This window comes from Antechinus flavipes, chromosome 3, assembly GCF_016432865.1.
Source record: "Antechinus flavipes isolate AdamAnt ecotype Samford, QLD, Australia chromosome 3, AdamAnt_v2, whole genome shotgun sequence".
In the NCBI taxonomy this organism is placed as follows: domain Eukaryota; kingdom Metazoa; phylum Chordata; class Mammalia; order Dasyuromorphia; family Dasyuridae; genus Antechinus; species Antechinus flavipes.
Genome location: NC_067400.1, coordinates 586,384,914 through 586,393,694, shown reverse-complemented (window position 1 = coordinate 586,393,694; position 8,781 = coordinate 586,384,914).

Genomic DNA, 8,781 nt, shown 5'->3' with positions numbered 1-8,781 from the left:
AAAAAGAAAATAAAATTCAAACAAACAACAACAAAAGAAGCGAAAATGCTATGCTGTGATCCACATTCAGCCCCCACAGTCCTCTCTCTGGATGTAGATGGTTCTCATCATCACAAGATCATTGGAACTGGCCTGAATCGTCTCATTGTTGAAAAGAGCCACATCCATCAGAATCGATCACAAGATCTAATTCTTTATGTAAAAGTAAACAAGCACATCCTTATTATTATGGAGGATTTGCTTGTCTTTAATAAATGATAAAATTATATGTATATCAAAGAATTGATTTAAAATAAATATCTTTATGATTTATTACCAGTAAATGTTTGAGCTGTATATTTTATATACCTATGTAATCAGGGTCATGTAAAAATTTCTTGGGTACAAAGGGATTATGTTGGAACAAAAGGTTTTGCAACTGTCAATGCTGAAAAATTACCCATGCATATATCTTGTAAATAAAAAGCTATAATAAAAAAAAAAAAAAAGAAAAGAACTGTTCACGGCTAGGCTGAGTTAATATAATAAAAATTATAATTCTGCCTAAAAAAAGGGATTATGAATGGAAAAAATTTAAGATGCCCTGTCCTAAACAACCAAGAATCTAAGTTCTAGAACAGGTGCCAAACAACATTGTAAAAAGAGCTTTCCAGTCCCACTTGTTCAGTGAAGAAGAGAGCCATCTACACCCAGAGAGAGAACCGTGGGAACAAAGTGTGGAACACAACATAACATTCTCACTCTCTCTTTATTGTTATTTTCTTGAATTTTGTTTTTGTTTTTTCCTCAGTTTTTCTTTTTCTTCCTTCTTGATCTGATTTTTCTTGTGCAAGATAAATATATATACATATATTGTATTTAAATGTATTTTAACATATTTAACATGTATTGGACTACCCGTCAGCTAAGGGAGGGGGTGGCAGGAAGGAGGGGAAAATTTGAAACAAAAGGTTTTGCCAGGGTGAATGTTGGTAATTTTTCCCATGCATATGTTTTGTAAATAAAAAGCTTTAATTTAAAAAATTTAAATTTTAATTAAAAAAAAGAGAGTTTCTCTGCCAGAAATTTCTTATACCAATGAAACTGAGTTCTAGACCAAAGCAAGAATCTGAGTCTTTTTAAAAATAGCATTTTATTGTTTCCTATTACCTCTAAAGATAACTTTTAACATTCATTTAAAAATTTTCTTAAGTTCCAATTTTTCTTCCTTCCTTCCTTTTTTCCCCTCTGCCTAAGACAGCAAGAAATTTAGAGGAAGAATCTGGCTCTTAACAGAGATATTTGATGTCAAGATTTTTTTTTCCTACTGAAGTATTTCTCTCATTCTACCCACATCACTTCATTTGTGTTGAAGCTTTTTAGTTTTATAGAAGCAAAGCTATCTATTTTATAATACTAAGCTTTAGTAGGGGTGGGCACTGAATTTGTGATTCAATAGAGAAAAATCCAATGTTCTGCAATTTATAATCATAGAGAGCAACCTAGAACACAAAGAAAAGTTACTGCCATGAGGCAGTATGTATCAGGGACGGTATTCTAATGCAGCTTTGCCTGCCTGCCAAGGAAATTTCCTAACCACTACACTACCTCTTCCTCTCAGTTTTCTGATAAATCATTCAATAAAGTAAATAAGGGTGGAATTCGATGGCCACAACAAAGGGATCAAAGAATCCAGGAACTTTAAACAACCAAGTCATTTTGAGAATTAAAAAAAATACTCAAATCAACTATAGAGGACCCACACAAGAGCATTTGGACTTAACATTCTATCAGATGTTATTATTATCTTTGCATGTGCCCTTTTTCCAATTAATGGATTGTAAAAACCATGAAGGCAGGAACTATGGTGCTATCCTCCACATCCAGAGAAAACTGATAAATAGAAGTATGCATAGTATAGTTTCGCTCTCTCTGTCTTTTTCTGTCTCTCTGTCTCTCTATCTCTGTCTCTGTCTCTGTCTCTCTCTCTCGTCTCTCTTTCTCTGTCTCTCTCTCTCTGTGTCTGTCTTTCTCTGTCTCTCTGTCTCTCTCTGTCTTTGTCTCCTTCTGTCTCTGTCTGTCTGTCTGTCTGTCCATCTGTCTTTCTGTCTATCTCTCTCTCACACACACACACAGATTTGTCTAATGGTAGCCTTTTCTAGGGTAGGATGAGGAAAGAGTGAGAAAGAATTAAAAGTGCACAGCAGAACAAAAGAAAACACAGAAAAGCAGGGTAGATTTGAAAATAATGTATAGTTTTTGTTACAAGGCGTGATTTTTGTTTTGTTTTTTAAATCAACAGTGTGAAATGGAAATTCATGGCTTTATAGGGAATCCTCTTTTTATGTTGTACTATGTACATGGAAATATTCTCTCTTTTTAGACTTTTTGTATTTAAGTTCAAAGTGAATAAAAATTAAAAACAAAAACGAATCTAGAAGCCTCTTTAAGCAGCAAACACGTGTCTTTCTTTCCAAAAGACAAAGTAAAGACAGCCAAGACCCACACAGGTTTAGAATACAACTCATTCGCAGAACATTTCAGATGAATATTGTGGAAGGTTGAGCAGCATTGCCTTTTAAAACAGAAAAAGACAGTAGATATAAAAGTGTGTATACAAAGGAGCCATGTCATCGTGAAAACATCCACACCTGAAACTGGTGAGAAGACAAATAGAAGTAAAATGGTTTAAATTTGTTAATGTTTCCATAACCATTTATTTTAATCATTCCCAATGGAAGAACCCCTGAATTTGGACCTTGACACCTCAGTCCCCAAAGGGAAAAAGCAGAAAGGCAAAATTGGGAAGAGCTGGCCCCAAAGAAGAGCACATTAAAGAAATCTACCCTGGGATCTTGGCAATTCCAAGGGAACATTTTATATACTATCTCAGGAAGGGGGAAATTAATTTATCAATCTGCTTTCTCATCTTTATAAGAAATTTCAAGGACATATATTTTAACATGTATAACATCCCATCTAGGGGATGAGGTGAGGGAAAGGAGGGGAAAATTTGGAATATAAGGTTTTGCAAGTGTCAATGTTGAATAAATTACCTATGCATATGTTTTGAAAATAAAAAACTTTCCAAAAAAAAAAAAAGAAGAAGTCTCAAGGAGATAGTATTGCATGAAAGGTACAATGTTTGGATTTGGGAAGAATTGAGAACAAATCTTTCCCATCACTAAATCACTTTGGAGATTTGTGCCTCAGTTTCCTCTTCTGGAAAATGAGAAGGTTGGACTCAATGCTCCTCTAATGACCCTTCTGGCCCTAAATCTAATGAAGCCATGGTGTCAAAGCAGGACACTTGACCGCTGCCTACCTCTGTCATCTCTCTAAGACCCACCTTTTTTTTTATTATTATTATACGTTTTTATTTACAAGTTATATGCATGGGTAATTTTACAGCATTGACAATTGCCAAACCTTTTGTTCCACTTTTTCCTCTCATTCCCCCCATCTCCTCATCCAGATGGCAGGTTGACCAATACATGTTAAATATGTTAAAGTATAAATTAAATACAATATAAGTATATATGTAGGACCCACCTTCTTAATCTTTGGTTTGCAACCCCACATACAACCTCATAATGGAAAGTGGGGATTGTGAAATCAATGATTTATTGTGAGTAAATGTTTGATTTGAATCCTGTTTTATATACCTATATACCTGGGATCATGTAAAAATTTCTTGGGTTAAAAGGGGCAGCAAGTGGAAAGAGAAAAGCCCTGGCTTCTCTACTAATTAATTCACCAGCAGCCTGTAACTCAGCAGTCAGAGAGAGTTCTCATTCTAAGATGAAATCCCGGGTCCTTTGGATATTCATATGTAAAATCTTTATGAAATTGAGCTTCATGGATAGTAAGAGTATCCTTGATGTTGATTTTAAAATAAATTAGGCAGGCTTTTGTAAATGGTTCTCGGCAATAGGCCACAGAGACTTAACATCCTAATAAGTATTGCTGGATATTGTCATTATCTTTGCATGTGTCCTTTCCATAAGTCTAGGAACTGTTTTTTTTTTAAGTATTATATCTTGGAATAATAATAATTCACATTTTTATAGTACCATAAGGCCTTTATACATATATATGTACATATATAAATACTTTATAGTATTTCCCTTATCACAGAATTATGGAGTATGTAATATAACTATTATTTTTAAAATATTTTTTATTGATGAATGAATAAAAGGATTTTTATTAACTAGGCAACTAAGTAGTAGAGTGGAGTGAGCATGGGACCTGGAGTCAAGCAGAATTAGATCCTATCTCAAACATAAGAAATGTGCCCCTGAGCAAGTTATCAATTTGTGCCTCAGTTTCCCCTCTACAAAATGGAGATAATAATAGCCCCTTCTTTCTAGAATTCTTGTAAGGATTAATATGTGTCAAGTTAATATGTGTCAAGCAGTATATAAATGCTAGCTCCTACTATTAATATAAGCCCTGGGAATACAAATACAAACAAAATTTTCCTTCCCCTCACAAAGTTTACATTTTAATAAGGTAAGGCATCATATGCAGGTGAATTGAGGCCAGGAAAGAGTGGGTTGACAGGAAGTCAGAGAGAATGAGATTGGAATTAGAGGGCCATTGACTGTCATGTCCCTAATTATCCTGTAGTGCTGATTTGATTAATTCTGAGAGTTCTCACAATTAGTGAGAACTGGAGTCCTGGTAAGAGGAGGAGGCAGAAAAGAAAGCCATGGTGGGAAAATGGTCATCTCTTCTATTTATCAGCCCCGTATTTCCAACTTCCACCTTCCTCTTTCTTGTGGAGACCCATCCCTTATAACAGGGAATAGGAATGGAACTTCTACTTTTATTGGTGAGGAAGAAATTCTCCCTACCAACAATTCAGCACTTTCTTTGGTCAACCTTTTAGTCTTAAAGAACATTCTAAATCAATGGTGTCAAAATCAAATAGAAACAGTTCCCAGAAGGCTGCAATTGACTTTTTTAAAAAACTCGAATTAGCATCATTTACTGTTGTATTGTATTTTTATTTGTTTGTTAAATATTTCCCAATTATATTTCTTTTTTTATTATAGCTTTTTATTTACAAAATACATGCATGGGTAATTTTTCAGCATTGACCCTTGCAAAACCTTCTGTTCCAACTTTTCCCCTCCTTCCCCCACCCCCTTCCCCAGATGGCACAAAGTATATATGTTAAATACCATATATGCATACATAACCCAATTATATTTCAAACTACTGACTACACACACTTTTGCTGATGGCTGCAGCTGTGGCAGTGAGTTTCATAACTCTGGCTAGAAAGAACAGAGAGAGTGAATGAATTGTCTAGGCTCACACAGCTAGAATGCTTCAGGGATGAGACCTGAGCACAAATTTCAGTTCCTTAAAAAAAGACAATTTAAAAAAGCAACAGAATGTGTCTCTCTATCCACTAAGCAACACTATCTCTTATTCTTTATCTCTTCCCCGCCCCCTGTTTCCCCCCACCCTTTTTTTTTGGCTGAGGCAATTAGGGTTAAGTGACTTGCTCAGGGTCACACAGCCAGGAAGTGTTAGGTGTCTGAAAGCAGATTTGAACTCGGGTCCTCCTGACTTCAGGGCTGGGACTCTACCCACTGCACCTCGTAGCTGCCCCTTCTCACCTCTTTTTCTGCACACAGCAAACACTAAATGTTTGTTGCATTGAAATGAATCTGAACAGCAGATCCTTTTCTTACTGGCTTCCATGGGTCCCTGCAATGTCCTCTGTACAATGCAGGCACTGAAAGGCACAAGGTCCTACTTGATGCTTAAAGCCTTTGGATGGGGAGGACTTTGAAGTCCAGAGGAGATGTGGGTGCGGGGCATGTGTGGAGAATCAGACATCCTTGGCTTTTGACAGGTAATACTGGGAACCACTTTCACCCATGAGCCTCACATCCCCAGATCCATTCAACCTCATTTTTCTCTCTCAGGACATCTCTGGACCATCCAAGGCTAAGTTTCCTCCTCCTTCTTTTCCTCCTCCTCCTCTTCTTCATTCTCCTCTTCCTCTCCTTCTTTCTCTTTTTCTCCTCTTCCTCCTTCTCTTCCTCTCGTTCTTCCTTCTCCTTTCCTCCTCTTCCTCCTCCTCTTCCTCCTTCTCTTCTTTCTCCTCTTCCTCTCCTTCCTCCTTCTCTTTTCTTCCTCTTCCTCCTTCTCTTCCTTCTCCACCTCTTCCTCTCCTTCTTCTTTCTCCTTTCCTCCTCTTCCTCCTCCTCTTCCTTCTTCTCTTTCTCTCCTTCTTCCTTCTCCTTTCCTCCTCTTCCTCCTCCTTTTCCTGAAGGTCTCCCAGCAGTCCATTTCCTGCCCCCCAACTATCATGGATAACCCAGGTGTTTCTACCTGAAGCCAATGCAAGCCCAGAACAGGGCCAGCCCCATGGAAACTCCAACAACAAGCTCCCCAAACAAAGGCCAAACCCTTCCAGGAAATCCAGGGGGGGAGGGAGGGAGGAGAAGAGGGATCCTCCTTTACTCTGGTGACTTAGGAATCTGGAAATTCCGGTGAGGCCGTTGGGGTGCGGGTATGGCTGCTGAGCTTGCTTCCATATAAAGAAATCCCAAGCTCCAATGGGTTTCCATATCCTAATCGATTGCCTGACATCACCATCATGGTATCTGCTTTCTATAAGGCTTGATGATTTAGAAAGACTTTGACTTAGAATAGTCTTATGAAATATGTGCTTTGTACTTCATCATTCTTATCTTGCAAATGGGGAAACTGAGGATCAGAGAAATGAAATCCTAGAGCTGGAAGGGACCTCAGAGGACATCTTGTCAAGCTCTTCATTTTACATTTCTTCATTCTACAAATATGGAAAATGAATCCCAGAAGGGTTAAAATGTCAGCTAAGAGGTATAGTGGATAGAACACTGGGCCCACAGTCAGGGAGACCTGATGCTTATGAATTGTATAACATTGGACAACTTGCCTCAGCTCTACATTTGTAAAATGGAGACAATAATAACATTTAACTCCCAAGGTTGTTGTGAGGATTAAATGAGACAATAATTATAAAGCACTTAGCATAGTATCTGGAAGATAGTAAGTGCCAAATAAATGTTAGCTATCATCACCATCATCATTATTATTATGTAATAGTAATAGTTCATTACTTTATTAAATTAATTATGAAAAATTTGAATATAACCACATTAACAAAGTAGTAACACCTTTAAGTTAATTATTATTAATTAATTGAGATTATTAATATAATAAATTGATATAAATTATTAAATAAATTTATTAAGCAAATTTAATAAGTAAGGATGAATTAGTTTAATCAAGTAACAGCTAGCATTTTTGATAACACTTAAGATTTCCAAAGCATTTTCCAAATATTATCTCATTTGATTTTCACAATAACTTGGGGAAAATGTTAGCTATTATCATCATTATTTTTATTACATAATAGTAACAGTTCATTACTTTGTTATATTAATTATAAAAATTTGAATATAACCATTCTAACAAAGTAATAATGTCTTTAAGTTAATTGAACACCCATTGATAAATTATTAATATAATAAATTGATATGAGTTATAAAATAAATTGATTAGACAAATTTAATAAATATGGATCAATTAGTTTAATCAAGTAATAGTAATAACACCTAGCATTTTTTTATAGCACTTAAGATTTCCAAAGCATTTTCCAAATATTATCTCATTTGATTTTCACAATAACTTGGGGAAAATGTTAGCTATAATCACCATTATTTTTATTATGTAATAGTAATAGTTCATTACTTTGTTATATTAATTATAAAAAAACTGAATATAACCACTCTAAGTAATAACATCTTTAATCACCCATTAGTAGAAATTATTAATATAATACATTGATATGAGTTATGAAATAAATTAATTAAACAAATTTAATAAATAAGGTCCAATTAGTTTAATCAAGTATAGTAATGAGTTAGCATTTTTTTATAGCATTTAAGATTTCCAAAGCATTTTCCAAATATCATCTCATTTGATGCTCACAATAACTTGGGGAAAATATTAGCTATCATCATCACTATTTTTATTACATAATAGTAATAGTTCATTACCTTATTATATTATATTTGAAAATGTTATTACTTTGTTAGTGTGGTTATATTCAAATTTTTTATATTAATTAATCACAACAGAGATGATTAATATAATAAATTGATATGAATTATCAAATAAATTGATTAAACAAATTTAATAAATAAGGATCAATTTGTTTAATCAATTAATAGTAGAAACAGCTAGCAGTTTTATAGCACTTAAGAGTTCCAAAGCATTCTCCAAATATTATCTCATTTGATCCTCACACTAACTTTGGAAACAGGTGCTATTATTATGCCCATTTTACAGACAGGGAAATTAAAGCACAGAATGAATGGTTAAGTGACTTGTTCAGAGTCAGACAGTTGGTGTCTGAGGCCAAATATGAATTTGACAAATGGCAAAATATCATGACTGGAAGGTAATGCAGAGCATAGAATGTTCGCTGGAAAGGACCTTGAAACACAGAACATAAAACCCTCATTCCAGAAGGGCCTTCAGGATCAGGAAACCAGCCCCCTTATTTTGTGGAGGAGAAAGCCAAGAGAAGCATTCCTGGCTTCGAGGCCAGAACTCTGGGCACTAGGATACCCCTTAGCCATAGAGGAGCCGAGGAGGATGGGAGACTGGCAGCCAGGATATTTGGGGGGAGGATCCTTAACAGTAAGGAAGTTCAGAAGAGAAAAGTGGGCTGGGAGGGGTTCAGTCTTGGACCTCCTGAGTTTGAGGAGTTTGGACCTCCTGAGTTTG